Consider the following 26,937-nt stretch of genomic DNA (forward strand, 5'->3'; position numbering starts at 1 on the left):
ATTCTCCAGTGTGTACTTTGGGTTTAATAGCTCTTCCTCTTTCCACTCTCCCAGTGTAGTGTGTAATTTATAGTCGTATTATACAGCACAATTGCAGGTGTCCAAAGGACATCTTCTCACATCCCACTACATTAATAAAGGACTCCCATTGTCCCAGGTTTCATCCATTCCTATTGTGGGACCCAGGCCCAGCCAAACAAGTGGGGTAGCAATTTTATTAGGACAATGGTGTGGAGGGGATCTATATAAGCCTCTCACGTGTTTAGATTTCATACATCTGCTTTTAGTTTTTTTTTTAGGTTTCTCTGGGTGGCAGCTGAGCCTAGGCCCAAAATCCACACCTACACATTGCATAAAATGTATAGCTTGTAAGTGGAAACATTTGATCTATCTATGCTCCATTTTGAGGCCTTTCCTGCCGTGGGCGCTGGCCCACACAAACAAGTGGGCTACTGTTTTTGTTGGGAGACATGTGTGAACACTGTGTCGTAGGATCTTTGTGGATCCCCGCAGATTCAATCCTTTCCCTCACAGAAATGAGAAAAATGCAAGTTTTTAGATAAAGTTTAAGATTTGCAAGGGCTTCTGGATAAGAAAACTTTGTGAGCTCCATGCAAGTCACACCACCCAGGTGTCCAACTGGTGTTCAGTTTTAAGAAATGTCTGAGTTTGGTAGGATTCCTTGGGTGTTAGCTGAATCAGGCCCCAAATCTAAAGCTAACAGCTGCCTACACTGCAAGTGAAGTGTTGGTTTTGAGTTGAAAATTATGATCCACCCATGTTGCGTTTCAGGGCCTTTCCTATCACGGGTGCTGGGCCTACCCACATAAGTGAGATACTGTTATTATTGGGAGACCTGTGAGAACACTGGGAAGTAAGAAATTTATGAATCCCCACGGATTCAGGAACCTTTCCCTACAAAAATGTTTGGAAAATGTGTGCTTTTCGCTAAACTTTGATGTTTGCAAGGGCTTCTGGGTGAGAAAACATTGTGAGAGCCACATGTCATACCACCCTTGACTTCCCGGAGTGTCTAGTTGTCAGTAATGTCTAGGTTTGAAAGATTTTCCTTAGGTGGCGGCAGAGTCCAGACTCAACTTTCACAGATCGCAAAGAAGTCACTGAAAAAAAGTCACAGAACCCATGCAAGTCATACTATTCTGAACTTCTCTAGTTTTCAGAAATGTCTGGGTTTGGTAAAGGTCCCTAAGTGGCGGCTGAGCTAGGGTCGCAATTCTGCAGTTACCCAAGTTTGGAAAAAAACACAGATTTTTGCTTGGTGAAAGGTGATGTCTTTAGGTTGCGTTTTGAGGCAGTAAGTGTTGCAAATTGTAGGCCCAACCACATAAGTTGGGTACTCTTCTTATCAGTAGATGTGTGGAAACACAGAATAGTAAAACCTGTTTTATTAACATTTTGATTATCTGTATTTGTGGCTTCCAAATGTAAGCCAGTGTACTAGAAAGAATACATTTTTCCAAAATGCCCTGTGAATCACAATAGTAGGGGTAACACAAATTCAATATCAAGACCAGAGGAGAGGATTATGCTTTCTTCCTTCTCTTTATTGTCCATTTTCATCAAACAGCAGCCATAAACCATATGAAGAAATCTAACGTTCCCAGAACACCCTGGGAACCACAAACATAACATCCTCCACTCAGAAAACGTGAGTCCACATAAAGTCCTATGCCTCTTTCTAGTCTCCCTCTTTCTTCGCTGCTCACAGCCTGAGATAAGTGCGTATTGCTCTCTTTGTCCCTTTGGTGAACGCATTTCTTTGACTTCATAGTTTTCTTTTCCCCTCAGGTTTTGGATGTTGCATTTCCTTGTAAGCCGTGCACTGCAGGAACACACTTTGCACTCCTCATGCAGCTTCTCTTTCATTTGTATGCACGATGGGACCATGTCTGTGATGCGGACCTTCAAACGTTATGTGGTGCTGCAGGCCTGAGACATATGCATCTCTGTTGCTTCCCCAGAGAGTGTCTTTGAACCCCCTGAGTGAGACTGAAAACATACACTGCCCTGGGAGCCAAAGCCTTGTCTTGCCTGGAGACGGATGACCCTTAAGGACGGCTCTGTATCTCCCTATCTCCACTGCTTTGTGGCACCATCTGGGGTCTGTATTGGTGTAATTTGGATGCCCTGCGAGGTCTGTAGTCTAGCTGCACAGTCCTAAGTGGGGACACTGCCCAAGGGTGCTTGACACCCATATCCTGTGGGTGCTTGTGTCCCCGAGGCTTGGCCTTACAATTTGAGACCTCTGCTCTCCCCAAATCTGGGTTTGGTCCCTGTCAAATCCAAGACCTCTGGTCGCCCCAAAAATTGCTGCTTCTCCCAGTGTTGCTTTACACAGTGTTGTGCAAGTGAGTCCGAGGGCTACTTAGTAGGGAATGTGCAGTCCTCAGAGAGCACGTATCTGGAGGAAGAAACACTCTCATTTCTTCAATGGGCCAATGAGTTCTACAAGGCTGTTGATACTTCCATATACAAGGCAGTGTCGGAAGAAATGGTCCCACTTGAGCAGTGCATTTACATGCATACTACGAAGCAATGCATGCAAATTTCCTGGCGTGGTCTAGCCCAACCATACCCCACCATACCCCACGGTCCTTGGGTTCTCATGCACCTCATCCTCAGTCATCTTTCCGAGACGACAGGCTCTGAGTTGCATAAATGTAAACATGAGCCTGGGGCAGTTTTTGACACCTTTCATCAGCTGAAGAGGGCCTTTCTGGCATAAGTTATGCCACTCAATCTGACCCTTGTCCATCCCGAAGTGAAACCCCATCCCTCCCTCCCTCTCCTCCCCAGGCAACGCCAATGGGGATGATTCCAATGGTGATTCCGATGGGGGAGCAGGTCACTCCAGACCTTGGCTTCCCCCTCAGGCACAGCCCCACTCCAGGGCAACCCACTCCAGATTCAATGTCTGATATGCTGCACCCTGACGATATCCTTCGCCCCGGGTTGTTGGAGTGATGACAATCTTTTCAGGCCCACTTCATTATCGAGCTTTGCAACATCTCACAGCTCACAACCATCGCAAGGGATGGACCTACTCACAACTGGAGGCCCTGTCAGACAAAACAAAAAAGAAATCTCCTGTTCGATTTCACATATAGAAGGTTGGAATGGGAGGGTAATTTTCAGTTCCAAGCCAGACCTGGTCATAAAGTCCGACGCCAGCAAGTTAGGCTGGGGCGCATGATGTGGGAAGCTGTCCACAGGCAGATATTCGTCATAATGGGAACAAAAGGTACATATCAACTGCCTGAAATTCCTTACCTGCTCTTTTACAGTCCAGTGTTGGACCAGAGACAGAATCCAAACTTGCATCCTTCTAAAGATGACAACATCTCAGGGGCCCAACAAATCAATCACTTTAGGGGGAGTGCCGTGTAGGTCCAGATCTCTCTTGTACCTGGCAGAACACTTCTGACATTTCTGTTTGATATACCTCACATCTCTACCAAGGCAGAATACTTCCCTGGCCAAGCAGACCATGTAGCAGACTGGCACTCTCGACACTTACAGGATGCAAGTCAATGGAAGCTAGACCATTAGGTGTTCACGGCCATTTTCAGCAAACCTCTTTGCCTCACTTCTGGATTACTAAGTGCCCAAATTCTTCAGCTGGAGACCGGCTCCGCTAGCTAGCACAACTGATGCATCCCTTCAGGGCTGCAGCAAGGAGAGAGGCTATGCTTTTCTCCCATTTTCCAAGATTATGGGGGTTTTGGCCCAGGTGAGAAGACAACAAGCAGACGTGGGCATGGTGACTCAGATCTGAAGACTTCAAGTTTGGGTTTTGGTTTTGATGGAATTTTCTTGGGATGCTCCTATCCTTCCCCGCCTGTTCCTGACATTCCTCCTGGATCCAGCCCAGACTCCACATCGCATGATACTGGGCAGATTCCTTTGTTTGAAGGCATGGAAGATTACAGGGTAAGCTGGACGATCCTAGGACTTTCAGCACAAGCTGAGTTCCTTCTCTCTAAAGCATGCACAGGCAGTAAAATCAAGCGCTACAAGTCGGCCTGGGTGCAATGGATGGGTTGGTGTCAGGAATGGGGTGTGGATTCCGTGGTTGTGGATGTGATCCATATTCTCACTTTCCTGGCTATTTTGGCCGTGGATGGACTGGCTTTTAAGTCAGTAAATGCCTTCCATTTCGCCATATCATCAGATTATACCCCAGGTTGATGGCACACCTGTGGGTGAAGACCCCTTTGTGAGAAGAGTACTTCTCAGAGGGCACCTCTCTCTTCCCCAGAACCTAGGTACTCCAAGCCCTGGGAAGTAAACCACGTTCGTAATCTTTTTTTGTCCTGGCAAGCCAACAGGTTTTTGTGGTGAAAGAAGATCTCCACGGAACTGGGCAAGCTTTTATGCTGAAGGGTCTCAGATCTGGGGGGCCTCAACATTAGAGCTAGATCATTCTTCCCAGAGGGGATTTCTTTTATGTTCCATAGGCAGACTACACCCAACAGTAGGATCATATCATATCTAGTCTTACCTTATGCATACATGACAGATGAGCTTCCCCGCCCTGGGTGAAGGACAATTGCTTATTGCCTTGAGTAAGCCATATAAAGGAGTTTCATCTCCCACTATCACACAATAGGTGAAGTGGGTGATGCAGGAAGCCGGTTTTGACAAGTAACTGTTTGAAGCACACTCAGCTGGGGAGACCATGACCTCAAAAGCTTTTTGTCAAACCCCTCCTCTAAGGGACATTATGAATGTGGCAGACTGGTTCAAAAGCTCTACATTTCAGAGGTTTTATTTCAAGACAGTGGAGGACTTAGCTCAATTGGTAGTGAGCAAGCTTTAAACTAGCATAATCAGTGCCTCCTGTCCTGACAGAGAATGTAAAAGTTCATCATATTCATAACAGAAAGTTTCAAATCTATTAAGGATTCTGAGGCGATGACTATCCCACCCAGCAAGATACCTCTGCTACACCTTCCTGTTACCAGTAAGTAAATATTTTTTTTGTTTGAGTAAGCACTGTAGTTGAATGACTGTTTTGTATATCTTAATGACACATAATATTCTTGAATTATTGTATTTTGTGCATTGTGCATTGATGCATTGTAGAGGAGCAGTAGGTTTGTGGCTACAGCAATTACATTGTTGGCTTCTTTTTCAATAGGGGTTGATGGCTCCAAGTCGGCATCATGAAATTACTCCCGTGACTTGATTTGGGTGAAGAAAGAGGGGGACTAGAAAGAGGCATAGGACTTTATGTGGACTTCTATATTCCGACTGGAGGAAGTTACTTTCATGGTTCCCAGGGTGTTCTGGGAGAGTTATTTTTTTTCATATGTTCTCATAGCTGCTGTTTGCATGAAATGGATCATACAGCAAAGGAATAAATTATAATCCTCTCCTTCGAGCCCTTAATAGAACTGAAACATTCCTTTACGAAAGCTAGGACATTTTACATTTAAAGGTGTACATTTAAAAAATATGTGGTTTCCTTCATACTCAGTTTCTTTCAACCCATTTATTTTCTATAGCTCCATAGTCTATGCACAGTGAAAAATCATGTAAGATGCAGTTCAGTTGTTGGCTCCGGATATCATGTTTCTGGAAAACCTACAACCCATAACACACCAACAGAAGGGTCAACTGAACACAACTGTATATTTTTATCATTAAATGGTAATTCTGACATAATATTATAGAGAGGAATATTGCCATAAACAGCTGTTTTTCCTACTCCTTTTAATTTATTGTTGTATTTCAACAGCTTTGAAAACCTTGAGATATGTCCACAAATGAGCCCTTCCTAAATCTACTTTTCAAAAATATATAGTTTTCCAGGCTCACTCATGGTTTTCATATCTGTTTTCACTAAAAACTACAAGGAGGTTGAAACCACAAAATCTAGGATAATTTGACTATCCCTTAGGAAAATGTAAACCAGTGGTAAACAAATTAGTTTTGGGATACAACTCTGCTTGTTCGTCAAAGGTGGGAATATTGTGATCTTAGCACAGCAAACCTTTTGATGATGCCTTTTTAGATACATAATCGTAACCTTCTTGTAAGTAACTTGTTTCTCACAAACAAAATTTAGCAATATACTGACTATTTCCTTGGTTCCCACCAATGGAACCTCTAAATCCTGGGTACCTTTAGAATCCTTAGAGTGTTGGATGATGTCAGTTGAGATGTCATCAGTGATGTCATACATAGAACATGTCATGAGTGATTGAATATGCAAGGTCATAAATGGTGTATTGTGGGGGCAAAAGTTATAGTTAATTCTCCCCCTCCCCGAGTCTATTATGGCCTTGGGAACTACATCCCTGAGGCCTGCCTTTACTATATCTGGGTGCCCCTGAACCGACCCAGAGCACCCATACACAACACACTGGGGGCCACAGGGAGAGTCCCAAGGCCCATATGGCCTCAGCTGGCTCACTGCATGGTGCAGGACCTGCCATTGCTCATGCCCAGAGGTGAGCAGCTATTTATGCTGCTCCCTCTGGACAGGAGAAATCTGTTGTTCTGTTTCCCTGTCCACATCCTTGCTGCAAAGGAAACAGATTACAAATCTGCTGCCAGTCGGTGGGAGCATTTTTAAAGCTTCTACCTGCTGAGCAGACTTTGGCCTCATTACGAGGCTGGCGGTCCTCAGACCACCAGCCTCGCTGTGGTGGTCCTACCACCGCGGACCCAGCGCTAAAGACCGCCGCATTACAAGTTGTGGGGTTTGGCAGAAGCCAAACAGCCACAATGCCGCCTGGCCGGCTGGTGAGGTCGCACCGACGAGGCCAGCAGTAAGCACCTCCAGCCCTGCGACAGGGCCCGGCCGTATTATGAGGCTGCAGACGCCAGTCTTTCCGTGGTGGTTACCCCGCCACGAACACCCGGGTGGTAATGCACCCGGCTACAGGAATCCTTACTCCTGTCACCTGCACACACATGCACACATGTTCCCACACCTCCATGCACCTTTCCCACCCATCCACACACCTACAAACACCCCCCAGCCGTACACATCCATCCAAACACCCACATTCACCCTCCCCCTGCACCACATATATCCACTCACTCACCCCTGCACCGCATACATCCACTCAGTCCCCACTCCCCCTGCACCGCATACATCCACTCACTCCCCTCTCCCCTGCACCGCATACATCCACTCAACCGCTCTCCCTGTTCACTCACACAAACACATGCACAACCACCAACAAACACCCCACCTGTTCCCCCATCCACAAACACCCCCTCACCCCCACACCCATCCACATTCATTCACATCCCCACCCCCTTCACACACGCATCATTAACACACTCCCTCCTCCGCATTCGCACACTTGCACACATGCACCCCCACTCACTCGCTCACAAACACGCACTCATACACCTCCATTTGCACACATACACGCACACACCACACACATGCACCCAACACTCCCACACCCCGTTTCGGACAATCACCTTACCTTATCCGGCGAGCTGGTTGTCCAGGAAGGGATGGATCCTGGCGATTTTGCACCACTACCACCACCACACCAATAAGACTCTGCCAAGCTGTATTATGGCTCGTAATATGGCAGGTGGAGTCTTGCTGCTGTGGCAGTGCTGGTGATGCACCTGCCTCTTCAACTCCATCAGCCAAGTCGACGGAGACGGACTTCCACCTATTAATGGGCGGAAGTCCTCGCAGAACTCCTAATATGGCAGTCAGCAGACTGCCAGCACTGGTGGTCTGCTGGCTGCAACAGCTTTGGTGGTCTTTGAAAAAGACCGGTGAAGTCATAATGAGGGCCTTTGTGTTTCCTCCCATTTGGCAGGAGATTTGAAAATGCTCCCACTAGATGGGAGCAAACAAGTTTCCCTGCCAGCGGTAGTGCAGGCAGGGAAACTACTGTGCCTGAGAGGGGATCCCCAGTGTTACAGAAAGTGAGCCGGCCCCAGAGGATGGGGTGGAGGGAGCCATTAAAGACTCAGGGAGGGCCCCTTCTCCCTTTTGTTTTGAGTGGCAGCCCTTAAGGATGTGGTCCCCAGGACCTCTTTAGGACTTGGGAGGGGGACTGAGTGCCCCTCCCCTTTTTGAAACACATTAGACCTCAGAGTATGGGTCCACGGGGACAATTAAGGCTTTGGAAGCGGGCAGTGTGCCCCTTCCCCTTAATCAAGACATTGGGCTCTTGTGGAGGGGGTCCACAGGGCTGAAAACAACTCAGGGAGGGGGGACACATACCCCCTCCCCTTATTAAATAGATTGGGCCCCAGGGCAAGGTGGTCCCTGGGGCTGAAAACACTCAGGAAGGAGAGCCGTGTGCCCCCTCCCCATCTTTGGCCCCAGGAGATTGGGTCCCTGGGGCCCAGAATAGGCAAGGGGTGGGGGCCCTACTCACGCCCTCCTCCCCATATCGTTAAGAAAACTGTCGGTTGCCATTTTTTTGTTATGCCACAATCCTTTTTTTCACTTTGGCAGCCAGGCAGGATCTTCTGGGTCCCCTCAATAGGGCTGAGGGGGGCAGGATATCCCTACCCTGTCCCCTTTTCAGGATAAGGGACTATAGGCCATATGTATCATGCATTTTGTTATGTATGAATTCAAATTTGTGATTCTGTAACATGTTACCGAATCGCACATTGGAATTGCGCAAACACACTGATTCGGTATTAGGAAAGGGCGTGTCACGGGCATTCCTTCCTAGTACCGAACAGCATGGTACGTAGGAATATTCTGTGACTGAAATGTGGTCACAAAACATTTGCAGTTTACTACCTACTTCAAGTATGTGGTAACCCATTAGCAAATGGGAAGGGGTCCCCAGGGGATCCCTCCCCCTTTGTGAATGCATGTGAAAATGTTTTTTAAGAGTAGGCAGTGGTCCCACGGACTACTGCCTACTCTTAAAAAAACATGACCACAAAACTTTTAATTTTCCTTTTTTAAACGCATCCCATTTTCCTTTCTGGAAAATGGACTGTATTTTAATAAAAGATTGATTTATTTTTTAAAAAATCACAGACATGGTGGCTGCTGAGCCCAGCAGGCTACGATCCCAGTGATTTTAACATTTTCTAGTGGTTCACAAATTTCGATCTACCTTACCTAATTGCGATTCGCTGAAAATTGCAGTTAGGTAATCAATATTCACAATAATGATACATCTAGCCCCATATCTCCAAATTCTGTAATGGCTGCATCAACATATTTCTCATGTTGCTGGCACTCAATGAGAGCGCTAACTCCCGCAAGAGTCTGACTCCCGCAAGGGCAAAATGGCCCAAAGGGGAAAAAAGCTACCTAGGCCAATCTGAACACTATATTTTTAAATTGGTCCTCCAGCATGACTTTTGCAAGCCTCTCGACGCTCCAAACATTCAGATATACAAAGATTTTAAAATCTTAATTTCTTTAAAAAAACATGAAGGCCCGTATTTATACTCCGTTTGCGCCGAATTTGCGTCGTTTTTTTTTACGCAAATTCGGCGCAAAACTAACGCCATATTTATACTTTAGCGTTAGACGCGTCTAGCGCCAAAGTATTGGCAAATAGCGTCATTTTTTTGCGTGAACGCCTTCCTTGCGTTAATGAGATGCAAGGAAGGCGTTCCCGTCTAAAAAAATGACGGCGACGCAAATGCGTCGTATTTATACTCCCGGGCAAAAATCACGCCCGGGAGTTGGCGGGTCAAAAAACCCCGCATTTGCGCCACTATTTAACGCCTGGGTCAGGGTAGGCGTTAAGGGGCCTGTGGGCTCAAAATGAGCCCACAGGTGCCCTCCCCTGCCCCCAGGGACCCCCCCTGCCACCCCTGCCCACCCCAGGAGGACACCCAAGGATGGAGGGACCCACCCCAGGGACATTCAGGTAAGTTCAGGTAAGTATTATTTTTTATATTTTTTTACTTTTTTTTGGGTGGCATAGGGGGGCCTTATTTGTGCCCCCCTACATGCCACTATGCCCAATGACCATGCCCAGGGGACACAAGTCCCCTGGGCATGGCCATTGGGCAAGGGGGCATGACTCCTGTCTTTACTAAGACAGGAGTCATGAAATGGCGTCTGGGCGTCATAAAAAAATGGCGCAAATCGGGTTGAGGCGATTTTTTTGCCTCAACCTGACTTGCCCCATTTTAAGACGCCCTAACGTCATTTTTTCCCAACGCCGGCGCTGCCTGGTCTACGTGTTTTTTTTCCACGCAAACCAGGCAGCGCCGGTCTGCTTGCGCCGGCTAACACCATTCCATAAATACGGCGCCCGCATGACGCTTCAGAATGGCGTTAGACGGCGCTAAATTTTTTGACGCTAAACTGCGTTAGCGCAGTTTAGCGTCAAAAAGTATAAATATGGGCCGAACTGTTTAACACCAAGTCACAAAAAGCACAATCTGCAGACCAAGATCTAGCTTCCTGCCAAATTTGCGGTAATTCTGTTCAGCAGTTTTTGTGGTAGTGCTTCTTAAAGAAGGCGATAGAAAGTGCATGGATGTTTTTTTCATTGGAAAAACTAAAGCTTACAGGGATGTTATAGCTAGGTTCACATTTTACACACACCATAGAAATTCATAAGTTATAATTATACTTATGTTAAGAAACTATAAGTTGTGGCCTAAAGTTAATTTAGGGAACAAGTTATAGTTTCTTCAGATAAGTATAACTATAACTGCAGAATTTATATCGTTTGTTCGTGTAAAATGTGAACCTAATTATACCATCCCTGTAACATTTGTTTTTTCAGTGAATTTCTATGTTGTTTTTATAAAGTGATTATAAATTACCATAGGTAAATCCAATCACCGCCACGCACAGCTGTCAGCACCTGGTTGCAGGGCCTGGCTTGCGACAAGGGCATTCAGCCAGCCCCGCACATTCAGACAACCCCACACCCCTTTGGCCGTGTTGTGAGTGGGTATATTATTTTTTGGGGGCTACAGATCCACCGATCCATCTCAGAGTTACTGTGGGGGTGGCGCTGAGCATCACAGTGAATCTGCGGATCTCCGTGTGGCACAAAAAAAATTGGGGGGGAATTTCAGAGACCCCTTCATCTGTCTAATAGTTGCAGGATAGCTCTATCCTGACACTTTATGTTACTTTTAATTTTTTTTTTCTCCACGAGCCAAGCCAATAAACAAAATGGTAGCCACTACTTTTCTGTTAGGTTGCGGCCAGCCAATCAGGGACTTGCTTTTACTTTGGGATCCGCAGGTTGATCCACGAAGGATCAGCGTCCCTAGATATACCTGAATTTTTTCTTTAATAAATCCAAAACAACTGAACAAATTTACACTAAATTACAAAAAGGGCTCTCTCTGGACCCAGATCTACCTTTGTGGCAAATTTGGTGTCATTTCACTCAGCAGTTCGGACTGTAGTTGTGTTGAAGATCCCAATGGGAAATTGTCAGTCACCAGATCCTCTGGATCTGCGCACGATCCCAACATGTCCACCACAAGACAGCTCCAATACTCTGATTAGAATGTCACAGAGTCTAACGGAGTCCAAGTGGGGAAAAGGGGATTAGCTAGGGAACAGCTGGGAAGGAGACCTGTAGGAAGCAAAAGGTTAAAACACACAATATCAAGATTATATTATATTATTCTTTACTAGACTATGGGGGTCATTACAACATTGGCGGTAAAAGCCGCTTACCGCTGTGCAGAAGACCGCCAATACACCGCTGCGGCCGCGGAATTCCGCCACAGCTATTATGACACACATCTTGGAATCCGCCGAAATTCAGACACCCACACAAGTCCGCCACACCAAAGGTCAGTGATAAACTAGCGAAAACAAATCCTCCACCGTCACGCCAACAGAAACACGCCCATGCTATCACGACACACGAATCCAAGCGGCAGTCTTTCAACCGCGGTATTCCATTGGCGGTACACACCGCCGCGCTCAAAATATACACACATCTCCAAAACACCGCCACATTGGACAATTCCAAATACACACACCTGCTACACATACAAACAACACTCCCACACACCCAACACTATATAAAACACACACCCACATCACCCACAAACCCCTACAACCAGAAATCTTGAGGAAGCCGAGAGACAGAGAGCACAGCAATTGAGAACCCCACCACACAGAGGCACAAAACACCATCACCCATACAACATTCCACGCACAAAACACCACACACCACTACACATCACCACACACATCAACACATAGACCACCCGACACATCACCCACACCACCCCATGTCACGCCAAAGACACCCCAGGTTTTCAGAGGAGGAGCTCAGGGTCATGGTGGAGGAAATAATACAGGTAGAGCCACAGCTATTTGGCTCACAGGTGCAGCACACCTCCATAGCCAGGAAGCTGGAGCTATGGCGCAGAATCGTGGACAGGGTCAACGCTGTGGGACAGCATCCAAGAAATCGGGAGGCCATCAGGAAGAGGTGGAACGACCTACGGGGGAAGGTGCATTCTGTGGTCTCCAGGCACAACATAGCGGTACAGCGGACTGGCGGCGGACCCCCACCTCCTCCCCCACAACTAACAACATGGGAGGAGCAAGTCTTGACCATCATGCATCCAGAGGGCCTCGGAGGAGTCGGTGGAGGAATGGACAGTGGTAAGTCAAATCTTAACTATCATATCCCCCACCCTACCTGCATGCTATCACACACCTCCACCCTCAACCCCTCCCCTATCACTACAACTCCTCACTAATGTACTAATAGCACAAACCACACATCCCAACACCAAGCCCTGCATGACACAACTAACCATGGTCACCCCTCACTAAAGCATGCTCACTGCACATACCCATAACAACCCCCTAAACCATCATCACACAGACCCCCACACAAGAATGCTTGCACTGGGGTACACGCACACCCACCCATTGCACACCATGACACACTCACATGCAATAATCCTGCTCTTATACCCCTGCAGGACCACTACGGAACGTCACCACACAGGAGGGTCCAGACATCTCCACTCCACCCACAGAAGAGGCCCACAGTGACGACAGCAGCTCTGGCCAACTGGATCCAGATGACCAGCCTGGACCATCGTGGGCCTCGGGACAGTCGGTTCCCCTTGCACAGGCACAGCCCAACACTAACCTTCCACCCTCTGGTAACACCCGTACAGCACCCACCCAGCGGGCCCATACCTCCGTACCCAGGACACATCAACCAGCGGTGTGTCCACCACTACAGGGAACCCAGGATAACCCACCACCCCAACAACAACAGGGACCTGGGGGCAGTGGTAGTGGGCACACGGTCCAGGGGACGGAGGCACTGGAACACAGGGGAACTGGGAGGGCTGCTGTGCGACAGGGGGCGGACAGGCCAAGGGAACCCACTCTCCATGAGGCCCTCTCCTCCATCATGGGAGCATACCACCACTCCCAGGAGACAATGGCGACGGTCCTGGCCAAGTTTCAGTCAACCCAGCGCCTGCAGGAGGAGCAGTATTTGGGTTCAGGGAGGAGTTCAGAACCATCAGCTCCGCCCTGGGCAACATCGTAGGGGTGCTGAAGGACATACAAAAGACCATGAGGGACACTGTGGCACTCCAAGGGGCCCCTGACACTAGCATGGATGATGAACTGCCCACCACCTCCGCCGGCGCTAGTGGACAGGACGCCCCGCCACAGGACCACCACACCAGCACCCCACCCCCTGCAGACGGACAACCACCCCGCAAGCGCTCCCTGAGATCCAGGAACAGGACAGAGCAAGATGGCAAGACCCCCGCCAGGAAATGAGACCACCCTGATTGTCCTCCGACTGTCCCACTTTGTTTCCCTGTCCACATTGGAACTGCTCCAGCTCCACTTCCTATGCCCATATGGGCAATGCACCTGTGAGACGAATAGACTGGACTCTGCCATGGACATTCCTCCACCATCACCCATCACCATTTTACAACCCCCCTCCATTTTTGAGCACTTAAATAAACACCCTTGAAGCACAAAACAATCTGGAGTCAGTCTGTGATTTGGTAAATTTGTATTATCAATGACAGTGTCAAAATGCGTTTTCAATTGTAATGTCAACATACCTATGTCACACATCACAAGTCCATGAAGGATGCAAGCAGATGACACACGTTGGTAACCACACCTGTGCAACCGTATTGGAAAGGTACAACTCAGTTACCAAATACTGCTACTAAATGACAGACAGGATAGAGGTAGAAGTGTGAAAGTGAATGTAATAGTAAAAAAAAATATTTTCACCTGTGTGTCACTGGAAATATTGCTGTATGACTGACTCCCTGTTGTCTATGTCTTCTTCCTCAGCTTCCTCCTCATCACTGTCCACAGGCTCCACAGGCTCCACAGCTGCCACAACACTGCCATCTGGACCATCCTCCTGCAGAAGAGGCACCTGGCGTCGCAAAGCAAGATTGTGAAGCATAGAGCAGGCAATGATGATCTGGCACACCTTCTTTGGTGAGTAGAATAGGGAACCACCTGTCAGAACGAGGCACCTGAACCTGGCCTTCAGGAGGCCAAAGGTGCGTTCAATCACCCTCCTAGTCCGCCCATGGGCCTCATTGTAGCGTTCCTCTGCCCTGGTCCTGGGATTCCTCACTGGGGTCAATAGCCATGACAGGTTGGGGTAACCAGAGTCCCCTAATAGCCACACAAGGGGCCCTATTTATATTTTTTGACGCAAAACTGCGCCAACGCAGTTTTGCGCCCAAAAAATGAGCGCCGGCTAACACCATTCTGAAGCGCCATGCGGGCGCCGTATTTATTGAATGACGTTAGCCGGCGTTAGCCGGTGTGCGTTAAAAAAAACGACGTACACCAGGCAGCGCCGGCATAGGGGGAAAATGGCGTATGGGCGTCCACAAATGGTGCAAGTCAGGCTGAGGCAAAAAAATCGCCTCAACCCGATTTGCGCCATTTTTTTACGACGCCCAACCCCCATTGAAATGACTCCTGTCTTAGCAAAGACAGGAGTCATGGCCCCTTGCCAAATGGCCATGCCCAGGGGACTTATGTCCCCTGGGCATGGACATTGGGCATAGTGGCATGTAGGGGGGCACAAATCAGGCCCCCCTATGCCACCATTTTTTTTTTTCAAAAATACTTACCTGAACTTACCTTAATGTCCCTGGGGTGGGTCCCTCCATCCTTGGGTGTCCTCCTGGGGTGGGCAAGGGTGGCAGGGGGTGTCCCTGGGGGCAGGGGAGGGCACCTCTTGGCTCATTCTGAGCCCACAGGTCCCTTAACGCCTGCCCTGACCCAGGCGCTAAAATCCGGCGCTAATGCGGGTTTTTTAGACCCGCCCACTCCCGGGCGTCATTTTTGCCCGGGAGTATAAATACGACGCATATGCATCAGAGTCATTTTTTAAGACGGGAACGCCTACCTTGCATATCATTAACGCAAGGAAGGTGTTCACGCAAAAAAATGACGCTAACTCCATGAACTTTGGCGCTAGACGCGTCTAACGTCAAAGTATAAATATGGAGTTAGTTTTGCGTCGAATTTGCGTCGAAAAAAACGATGCAAATTCGGCGCAAACGGAGTATAAATATGCCCCAAGGTGCCTCTGGAGTTGACCCATCACATACGGGATGCTGCTATTCCACAGGATGTAAGCGTCATGCACTGAGCCAGGGAACATAGCATTTACCTGGGAGATGTACTGGTCTGCCAAACATACCATCTGTACATTCATCGAATGATAACTCTTGCGGTTCCTGTACACCTGTTCACTCCTGCGGGGGGGGGACCAGAGCTACATGGGTCCCATCAATAGCACCTATGATGTTGGGGATATGTCCAAGGGCATAGAAGTCACCTTTCACTGTAGCCAAATCCTCCACCTGTGGGAAAACGATGAGGCTCCTTACGTGTTTCAGCAGAGCAGACAACACTCTGGACAATACGTTGGAAAACATAGGCTGGGACATCCCTGATGCCATGGCCACTGTTGTTTGAAATGACCCACTTGCAAGGAAATGGAGCACTGATAGCACCTGCACGATAGGGGGGATTCCTGTGGGATGGCGGATTGGTGAGATCAGGTCTGGCTCCAACTGGGTTCACAGTTCCTGGATTGTGGCACGGTCAAACCAGTAGGTGATGATTAAATGTCTCTCCTCCATTGTCAACAGGTCCACCAGCGGTCGGTACACCGGAGGATTCCGCTATCTCCTCACATATCCCAGCTGACGGTGCCTAGGAAGGACAACAGCGACCACAGAGTCAACAAATTCCCAGGTATGTACCCACAGCTACACAGATCACGACACCAAATACAAAACTCTTCCTGTATGTGTGTTGAGTGTAGGCCTAGGTATGTGTGACGCAGTAGTAAATGAAGCCATGTGGGCCCCTGAAATGGCGGCTGCCTGACCTCTAAAGTGGGACAATGGGATGTGAGGTATCTGCGCTGGTGTTGTACACCGTCGCGGTAGGCGGTCGTAGACCGCGGCGCAATGCTGCATTGGTTACCATTGGACCCTATGGGTCCAAGGAGCCAATGATGAAGTGCGCCGGCGGTGATGATACGCACCGCCGCGGAAGTCACCGCCGCGGACGTGACCGCCATTTTCTATCTGTTCAATCACTCGATACCTGATCTTGGACAGGAGAGGACCTACACTGCAAGTGCTGCTGTGACCTCGGTCTGGAAGAGACAATGGCTGCTGCGTCTGGGGAAAGGGCCCCTGCCTTCACTGCTCAGGAGTTGGAGAAGCTCGTGGACGGGGTCCTCCCCCAGTACACGCTACTCTACGGTCCTCCAGACCAACAGGTAAGTACACAGGGAGCACTTTGTATGGGCTATGCCTGGGTGGAGAGGGCTGGATGTCAGTAGGAAGGGGGCAGAGTTCAGGGAACAGGAAGGACTGTGAATGCATGTGCCACATGGCAAGGGTAGGGATGGGGGCCACCCACTTCGACGGTGCTGTTGTTAATGACTTCTCTTCTTCCCATGTACATGTCATGTAGGTCAGCGCCCACCAGAAGAAGGGACATTTGGCGTGCCATCGCCAAGGACGTCTGGACCCTGGGGGTCCACCAGAGACGGGGCACCCACTGCCGTAAAAGATTGGAGGACATTCGCCGCTGGAGCAAGAAGACGGCGGAGGCTCAGCTGGGGATGGCCTCCCAACGTGGGAGGGGTGCCCGTCGCACCATGACCCCCCTGATGTTTGGGATCCTGGCGGTGGCCTACCCTGAGTTGGATGGGTGCTTGAGGGCATCACAGCAGACACAAGGGAGTGAGTACACTCTCATTCTGCTGACTTTGCGCCCAGTGGAGGGGTCTGGGTGGGGGAGGAGGGCTGTGGGTTTCCCTAGGCCAGGGCAAGTTCCGTAAGCTAGGCCCCTCCGTAAAGCAGGCCATGTGCCACTCCACCCCGCCTCTGTAGAATGCCAAGTACAGGTAGACATGCCCCTGTGTCATATATGTGTGCAGATGACCACCATAGCCATGTAGGCCAGATCCCAGGAATTGCATCTGTAGAGGCCAAGAGCACGGCGTCATGCAGGGGGCTGCTGTGTCTGTATTGTCTGCCAACGGTAGCGGTAAGCCATGCACTCAACCTCTCTTTCTTCTGTCGCCCCCGCCTTTTTGTGCTCTCCCTGTTCTTGTGTGCATCAGCATCATCAGGCGGAGGTACAGTGGCACCGGAGCATGAGGGAGCTGCATCCCACATGGCCATGGAGGGCCACACCACAGACTCTGAATACACCAGTGGGACGGAGGGCGAGGGGAGCTTCACGTCGGTCACCGGATCACCAAACAGCAACACAGACTTGTCCGCCGATGGGAGCTCCCTAGTGGGGGCGGCACCATCTGTGCCCCCCACTTCTACAGGTACAGCCGCCACCTCCCCTACCAGCACTGCCCTCCCAGCAGCCCCTCAGCCTTCGCCTCGTGCCAGCTCACCCAGGAGGGTGGGCATCACCTTCGCCCCAGGCCCCTCAGCCCCTGCCTCAGTCACCCCTGCTGCCCTCAGTGAGGAGGCCATTGACCTCCTCAGGTCACTCACTGTTGGGCAATCTACCATTGTGACTGCCATCCAGGGTGTAGAAAGGGAGTTGCAACACGGTAATGCATTCCTGGAGGGCATTCATTCTGGTCAGGCTGCCCTTCATCGAACCCTGCAATCTCTGGCCTCAGCACTGATGGCAGCCATTGTCCCTGTGTTTAGCCTCCCCCCTCCAACTTCCTCCACCCAGACCCAGTCCCCTGTACCCCAGCCTATCCCAAGCACACCGTCAGACAAGCATGCATACACCTCAACACACAAAAGTAGCTCAGGTAAACATAAGCAACACACAACCCACAAGCACTCAAACAAGCATCACCCACATACAGACACAACAACATCCACTGCCTCCACTGTGTCCCCCTCCTTGTCGTCTCCCTCCTCCCTTCCGGTATCGTCTACACTCTCACCTGCATGCACTACATCTACAGGCACTAGGACTCGCACCAGAACACCCAGCACCACACCCCGCTCACCTGCACTCACCACCCCCACTACCATTTACACGTCCCCTGTGTCCACTCCCAGTGTGTCTGTGACGCCCCCTCCCAAAGTACACAAACGAGGGCACCCACACAATCAACATCCATCCACCTCACGACAGCCTTCAGTACCTGCACCTGCACCCAAATCACCTAAAGTTACACCTCCTACAACCACCTCCTCTTCCTCCATTCCCAGACCCCCTCCAGCTACCCATCCCAGTCTTCGTCAGCAACTCTTCCTCAGCAACGTTGACCTCTTTGCCACCACCCCCACCCCTCCTATTCATAGGTCCCGTAGTAGCACCTCAGCCAAAAAAAGTCCAGTACCAGTGGTGCGTGTTAAAGGTGTGTGTAGTGCACCGGCCACCAGGGCAGCCAGTGTGACATGGAGCCAAAGCACTGCCAGTCCACCCCCTGTAAAGCACCTTAAGTTGGAAAGTGGCAGACGGGTAAAGACTCTTGGCGGCAAAACTGCTCACAAGGGTCCCAGGGGGAGTGCAGAGTCAGCTGTGACTTCTCCAAAGGTGGTGAAGGGCCAGAAGAAGTCTGCACAGTCTGGGAAGAGCAGCACGGTGGAGAAGGGCGCCATCCTCCCCGGCGGCCGGGACGCCACCGTTAGCACAAACGTCACTGGTCAGGAGACCAACGCCAGAGTCATTGCCCAGGAGGGCAGCACAATCGTCACTGGTCCGGAGATCACCGCCAGAGTCATTGCCCAGGAGGGCAGCACAATCATCACTGTTCAGGAGACCACCGCCAGAGTCATTGCCCAGGAGGGCAGCACAATCGTCACTGGTCCGGAGACCACCGCCAGAGTCATTGCCCAGGAGGGCAGCACAATCGTCACTGGTCCAGAGACCACCGCCAGAGTCAGTGCCCTGGAGGGCAGCACAATCGCCACTGGTCCGGAGACCACCGCCAGAGTCAGTGCCCTGGAGGGCAGCACTGTAGTCACTGGTCCGGAGAGCACCGCCAGCGTCAGTGCCCTGAAGGGGCCCGGCAGCCACAGCCCCACTGGGCAATGAGCGACTGTCATGCCACACACCAATGCACAGGTCAGACAGCAAAGTCAAGCACCGCTGAACAGGGCACAGACCACCATGGCAAAGCACCGCTGAACAGGGAAAAGACCGCCATGGTGAAGACCGCTGAACAGGGTAATGCACCGCTGAACAGGTCAGAAACTGCAAAGTCAAGCACCGCTGAACAGGGCACAGACCGCCATGGCAAAGCACCGCTGAAAAGGTAAAAGACTGCCATGGTGAAGACCGCTGAACAGGGCAATGCACTGCTGAACAGGTCAGAAACTGCTAAGTCAAGCACCGCTGAACAGGGCACAGACCGCCATGGCAAAGCACCGCTGAACAGGGAAAAGACCGCCATGGTGAAGACCACTGAACAGGGCAATGCACCGCTGAACAGGTCAGAAACTGCTAAGTCAAGCACCGCTGAACAGGGCACAGACCGCCATGGCAAAGCACCGCTGAACAGGGAAAAGACCGCCATGGTGAAGACCGCTGAACAGGGCAAAGCACCGCTGAACAGGTCAGAAACTGCAAAGTCAAGCAACGCTGAACAGGGCAAAGACCGACATGGCAAAGCACCACCCTGGCGGACGGTGTTAAAGCTGCGGTAATACCGCAAACAGGCCGGCGGAAAAAAAAAGGAATTATGACCGTGGCGGAAACCTCCAACATAGACAGCCACTTTAACACTCCGACCGCCACGGCGGTACAGACAAGCAGCGCAGCGGTCACTGCCAACAGACAGGCGGGAGACAAAGTACCGCCCACAGTATCACAACCCGCCACCTTTTCCGGGGCGGATTCACTGCGGATAAAAACACGGTGGAAACAGCTTTTGCAATGGGAAAACGCTCACCTTAACACACTCCACGAGGAAGGAGGCCACCATGGAGCCCGAACTACAAATACTCCCTGCGCTTGTCTTTCTGCTCCTCTACGATCACCATCTACGTAGGCGCCGAAGACAACATTGAGTACTGCACCTGTGACACAGGGGAGGGGGAGGCAAAAGTCAGGGGGACACACACGCAACACCCCCACCCCCACCCCGACCCTCACCCACTACAACATACACACCAATGCATGTCCAAACAGCACAGTAACAACCCAACCCCCCCCCCCGGAAGAATGCAAAGACAAAAGGAAATCAGGTCAAACATTGTAATGTATCAAAATACAGTAAGCTAATATATACGGATATATTTACACATTCCAGAATAGATACATGACGATTAGTAGTGCAGGTATGTACATATCAATGTCCGTGCACCACTGGGCCCAAAATGCATGGGCGAGGCCCACACTAGATACCTGTCCACAAACGGAGAGAACACGGTAGGGGCATCAGATAGAAATACAACAGGCACCTCAGGGGGAAGAGAAGGGGGGGGCACCTCAGCCAGATTACAGCACCACGCCAGATCCACGACGGGGCTCCATGCCCATTGATGTATCCTGGGGAGTGCAAAGCCACAGTCTCTCAAGTCTCTACAGTGGGTGGGTTGCCCACTGTACCATCCTGGGGAGTGCAAAGCCACAGTCTCTCAAGTCTCTACAGTGGGTGGTTTGCCCACTGTACCATCCTGGGGAGTGCAAAGCCACAGTCTCTCAAGTCTCTACAGTGGGTGGGTTGCCCACTGGACCATCCTGGGGAGTGCAAAGCCACAGTCTCTCAAGTCCCACAGGTGGGTGGGTTGCCCACTGTACCATCCTGGTGAGTGCAAAGCCACAGTCTCTCAAGTCTCTACAGTGGGTGGGTTGCCCACTGAACCATCCTGGGGAGTGCAAAGCCACAGTCTCTCAAGTCTCTACAGTGGGTGGTTTGCCCACTGTACCATCCTGGGGAGTGCAAAGCCACAGTCTCTCAAGTCTCTACAGTGGGTGGGTTGCTCACTGGACCATCCTGGGGAGTGCAAAGCCACAGTCTCTCAAGTGGATATCAGTCTCCACTGGTTCTGGAGGGGGACTGGTGCCCAGACTGCATCAGGCTCCCCGTGACGGTTCCTGTTCCGTCACTGTCCCAGCTGCACATGGGCTAACGATGCTTGATTTGGCGGTCTTTTCCCTGCCCAGTGGTGCTTTGCCATGTCGGTCTTTGCCCTGTTCAGCGGTGCTTGACTTTGCAGTTTCTGACCTGTTCAGCGGTGCTTTGCCCTGTTCAGCGGTCTTCACCATGGCGGTCTTTTCCCTGTTCAGCGGTGCTTTGCCATGGCGGTCTGTGCCCTGTTCAGCGGTGCTTGACTTAGCAGTTTCTGACCTGTTCAGCGGTGCATTGCCCTGTTCAGTGGTCTTCACCATGGCGGTCTTTTCCCTGTTCAGCGGTGCTTTGCCATGGCGGTCTGTGCCCTGTTCAGCGGTGCTTGACTTTGCAGTTTCTGACCTGTTCAGCGGTGCATTACCCTGTTCAGCGGTCTTCACCATGGCGGTCTTTTCCCTGTTCAGCGGTGCTTTGCCATGGTGGTCTGTGCCCTGTTCAGCGGTGCTTGACTTTGCTGTCTGACCTGTGCATTGGTGTGTGGCATGACAGTCGCTCATTGCCCAGCGGGGCTGTGGCTGCCGGGCCCCTTCAGGGCACTGACGCTGGCGGTGCTCTCCGGACCAGTGACTACAGTGCTGCCCTCCAGGGCACTGACTCTGGCGGTGGTCTCCGGACCAGTGGCGATTGTGCTGCCCTCCAGGGCACTGACTCTGGCGGTGGTCTCTGGACCAGTGACGATTGTGCTGCCCTCCTGGGCAATGACTCTGGCGGTGGTCTCCTGACCAGTGACGATTGTGCTGCCCTCCTGGGCAATGGCTCTGGCGGTGGTCTCCTGACCAGTGACGATTGTGCTAGCGGTGGCGTCCCGGCGCCGGGGAGGATGGCGCCCTTCTCCGCCGTGCTGCTCTTCCCAGACTGTGCAGACTTCTTCTGGCCCTTCACCACCTTTGGAGGAGTCACAGCTGACTCGGCACTCCACCTGGTACCCTTGTGAGCTGTTTTGCCGCCAGGAGTCTTCACCCTGTCCCGTCGGCAACTTTCCAACTTAACGTGCTTTACAGGGGGTGGAATGGCAGTGCTTTGGCTCTGTGTCACACTGGCTGCCCTGGTGGCCGGTGCACTCCACACACCTTTAACACGCACCACTGGTACTGGACTTTTTTTGGCTGAGGTGCTACTACGGGACCTATGAATAGGAGGGGTAGGGGTGGTGGCAAAGAGGTAAAAGTTGCTGAGGAAGAGGTGCTGACGAAGACTGGGATGGGTAGCTGGAGGGGGTCTGGGAGTGTAGGAAGAGGAGGTGGTTGTAGGAGGTGTAACTTTAGGTGATTTGAGTGCAGGTGCAGGTACTGGAGGCTGTCGTGAGGTGGATGGATGTTGGGTGTGTGGCTGCCCGTGTTTGTGTACTTTGGGAGGGGGCGTCACAGACACACTGGGAGTGGACACAGGGGACATGTAAATGGTAGTGGGGCTGGTGAGTGCAGGTGAGCGGGGTGTGGTGCTGGGTGTTCTGGTGCGAGTCCTAGGCCTGTAGATGTAGTGCATGCAGGTGAGAGTGTAGACGACACTGGGAGGGAGGAGGGAGACGACGACGAGGGGGACACAGTGGAGGCAGTGGATGTTGTTGTGTCTGTATGTGGGTGATGCTTGTGTTTGCCTGAGATACTTTTGTGTGTTGAGGTGTATGCATGCTTTTCTGACGGTGTGCTTGGGATAGGCTGGGGTACAGGGGACTGGGTCTGGGTGGAGGAAGTTGGAGGGGGAGGCTAGACACAGGGACAATGGCTGCCATCAGTGCTGAGGCCAGAGATTGCAGGGTTCGATGAAGGGCAGCCTGACCAGGATGAATGCCCTCCAGGAATGCATTACCGTGTTGCAACTCCCTTTCTACACCCTGGATGGCATTCACAATGGTAGACTGCCCAACAGTGAGTGACCTGAGGAGGTCAATGGCCTACTCACTGAGGGCAGCAGGGGTGACTGGGGCAGGGGCTGAGGTGCCTGGGGCGAAGGTGATGCCCACCCTCCTGGGTGAGCGGGCACGGGGCGAAGACTGAGGGGCTGCTGGGAGGGCGGTGCTGGTAGGGGAGGTGGCGGCTGTACCTGTAGAAGTGGGGGGCACAGATGGTGCCACCACCACAAGGGAGCTCCCATCGGCGGACGAGTCTGTGTCGCTGTTTGGTGATCCGGTGACCGACGTGCAGTTCCCCTCGCCCTCTGTCCCACTGGTGTATTCACAGTCTGTGGTGTGGCCCTCCGTGGCCATGTGGGATGCAGCTCCCTCGTGCTCCGGTGCCACTGTACCTCCGCCTGATGATGCTGATGCACACAAGAACAGGGAGAGCACAAAAAGGGGGGGGACAATAGAAGAAAGACAGGTTGAGTACATGGCTTACCGCTACCTTTGGCGGACAATACATACACAGCAGCCCACTGCACTACACCGTGCTCTTGGCCTCTACAGATGCAATTCCTGGGATCTGGCCTACATGGCTATGGTGGTCATCTGCACACATATATGACACAGGGGCATATCTACCTGTACTTGGCACTCTACAGAGGTGGCGTGGAGTGGCACATGGCCTGCATTACTGAGGGGCCTAGCCTACGGAACTCGCCCTGGCCTAGGGAAACCCACAGCCCTCCTCCACCACCCAGACCCCTCCACTGCGCGCAAAGTCAGCAGAATGAGAGTGTACTCACCCCCTTGTGTCTGCTGTGATGCCCTCAAGCGCCCATCCAACTCAGAGTAGGCCACCGCCAGGATCCGGAACATCAGGGGGGTCATGATGCGACGGGCACCCCTCCCACGTTGGGAGGCCATCCCCAGCTGAGCCTCCGCCGTCTTCTTGCTCCAGAGGCGAATGTCCTCCCATCTTTTATGGCAGTGGGTGCCCCGTCTCTGGTGGACCCCCAGGGTCCGGACGTCCTTGGCGATAGCACGCCAAATGTCCTTCTTCTGGTGGGCGCTGACCTACATGACATGTACAGGGGAAGAAAAGAAGTCATTAACAACAGCACCGTCGAAGTGGGTGGCCCCCATCCCTACCCTTGCCATGTGGCAAATGCATTCACAGTCCTTCATGTTCCCTGAACTCTGCCCCCTTCCTACTGACATCCAGCCCTCTCCACTCAGGCATAGCCCATACAACGTGCTCCCTGTGTACTTACCTGTTGGTCTGGAGGACCGTAGAGTAGCGTGTACTGTGGGAGGACCCCGTCCACGAGCTTCTCCAACTCCTGAGCAGTGAAGACAGGGGCCCTTTCCCCAGACGCAGCAGCCATTGTCTCTTCCAGACCGAGGTCACAGCAGCACTTGCAGTGTAGGTCCTCTTCTGTCGAAGATCAGGTATCGAGTGATTGAACAGATAGAAAATGGCGGTCACGTCCGCAGCAGTGACGTCCACGGAGGTGCTTATCATCACCGCCGGCGCACTTCATCATTGGCTCCTGGGACCCATAGAGTCCAATGTTAACCAATGCAGCATTGCGCCGCGGTCTACGACCGCCTACCGCGACGGTGTACAACGCCAGCGCAGATACCTCACATCCCATTGTCCCACTTTAGAGGTCAGGCAGCTGCCATTTCATAGGCCCACATGGCTTTATTTACTAATGCGTCACACATATCTAGGTCTACACTCAACACACATACAGGAAGAGTTTTGTATTTGGTGTCGTGTTCTGTGTAGCTGTGGGTACATACCTGGGAATTTGTTGACTCTGTGGTCGCTGTTGTCCTTCCTAGGCACCGTCAGCAGGGATATGTGAGGAGATGGTGGAATCCTCCGGTGTACCGACCGCTGGTGGACCTGTTGACAATGGAGGAGAGACATTTAATCATCACCTACAGGTTTGACCGTGCCACAATCCAGGAACTGTGTACCCAGTTGGAGCCAGACTTGATCTTACCAATCCGCCATCCCACAGGAATCCCCCCTGACGTGCAGGTAGAATCAGTGCTCCATTTCCTTGCAAGTGGGTCATTTCAAACAACAGTGGCCATGGCATCAGGGATGTCCCATCCTATGTTTTCCAACGTGTTGTCCAGAGTGTTGTCTGCCCTGCTGAAACACGTAAGGAGCTACATCGTTTTCCCACAGGTGGAGGATTTGGCTACAGTGAAAGGTGACTTCTATGCCCTTGGACATATCCCCAACATCATAGGTGCTATTGATGGGACCCATGTAGCTCTGGTCCCCCACGCAGGTGTGAACAGGTGTACAGGAACCAGAAGAGTTATCATTCGATGAATGTACAGATGGTATGTTTGGCAGACCAGTACATCTCCCAGGTAAATGCTATGTTCCCTGGCTCAGTGCATGACGCCTACATCCTACGGAATAGCAGCATCCTGTATGTGATGGGTAAACTCCAGAGGCACCATGTGTGGCTATTAGGGGACTCTGGTTACCCCAAACTGTCATGGCTATTGACCCCAGTGAGGAATCCCAGGACCAGGGCAGAGGAACGCTACAATGAGGCCCATGGGCGGACTAGGAGGGTGATCGAACGCACCTTCGGCCTCCTGAAGGCCAGGTTCAGGTGCCTCCATATGACGGGTAGTTCCCTATTCTACTCACCAAAGAAGGTGTGCCAGATCATCATCACCTGCTCTATGCTTCACAATCTTGCTTTGCGACGCCAGGTGCCTTTTCTGAAGGAGGATGGTCCAGATGGCGGTGTTGTGGCATCTGTGGAGCCTGTGGACAGTGATGAGGAGGAAGCTGAGGAAGAAGACATAGACAACAGGGAGTCAGTCATACAGCAATATTTCCAGTGAAACACAGGTGAGAATATTTTCTTTTACTATTACATTCACTTTCACACTTCTACCTCTATCCTGTCTGTCATTTAGTAGCAGTATTTGGTAACTGAGTTGTACCTTTCCATTACGGTTTCACGGGTGTGGTTACCAACGTGTGTCATCTGCTTGCATCCTTCATGGACTTGTGATGTGTGACATAGGTATGTTGACATTACAATTGAAAACGCATTTTGACACTGTCATTGATAATACAAATTTACCAAATCACAGACTGACTCCAGATTGTTTTGTGCTTCAAGGGTGTTTATTTAAGTGCTCAAAAATGGAGGGGGGTTGTAAAAAGATGATGGGTGATGGTGGAGGAATGTCCATGGCAAAGTCCAGTCTATTCGTCTCACAGGTGTTTTGCACATATGGGCATAGGAAGTGGAGCTGGAGCAGTTCCAATGTGGACAGGGTAACAAAGTGGGACAGTGGGAGGACAATCAGGGTGGTCTCATTTCCTGGCGGGGGTCTTGCCATCTTGCTCTGTCCTGTTCCTGGATCTCAGGGACCGCTTGCGGGGTGGTTGTCCGTCTGCAGGGGGTGGGGTGCTGGTGTGGTGGTCCTGTGGTGGGGCGTCCTGTCCACTAGCGCCGGCGGAGGTGATGGGCAGTTCATTGTCCATGCTAGTGTCGGGGCAACCTTGGAGTG

The sequence above is a fragment of the Pleurodeles waltl genome, chromosome 5 (genome assembly GCF_031143425.1).
Source record: "Pleurodeles waltl isolate 20211129_DDA chromosome 5, aPleWal1.hap1.20221129, whole genome shotgun sequence".
Lineage (NCBI taxonomy): Eukaryota > Metazoa > Chordata > Amphibia > Caudata > Salamandridae > Pleurodeles > Pleurodeles waltl.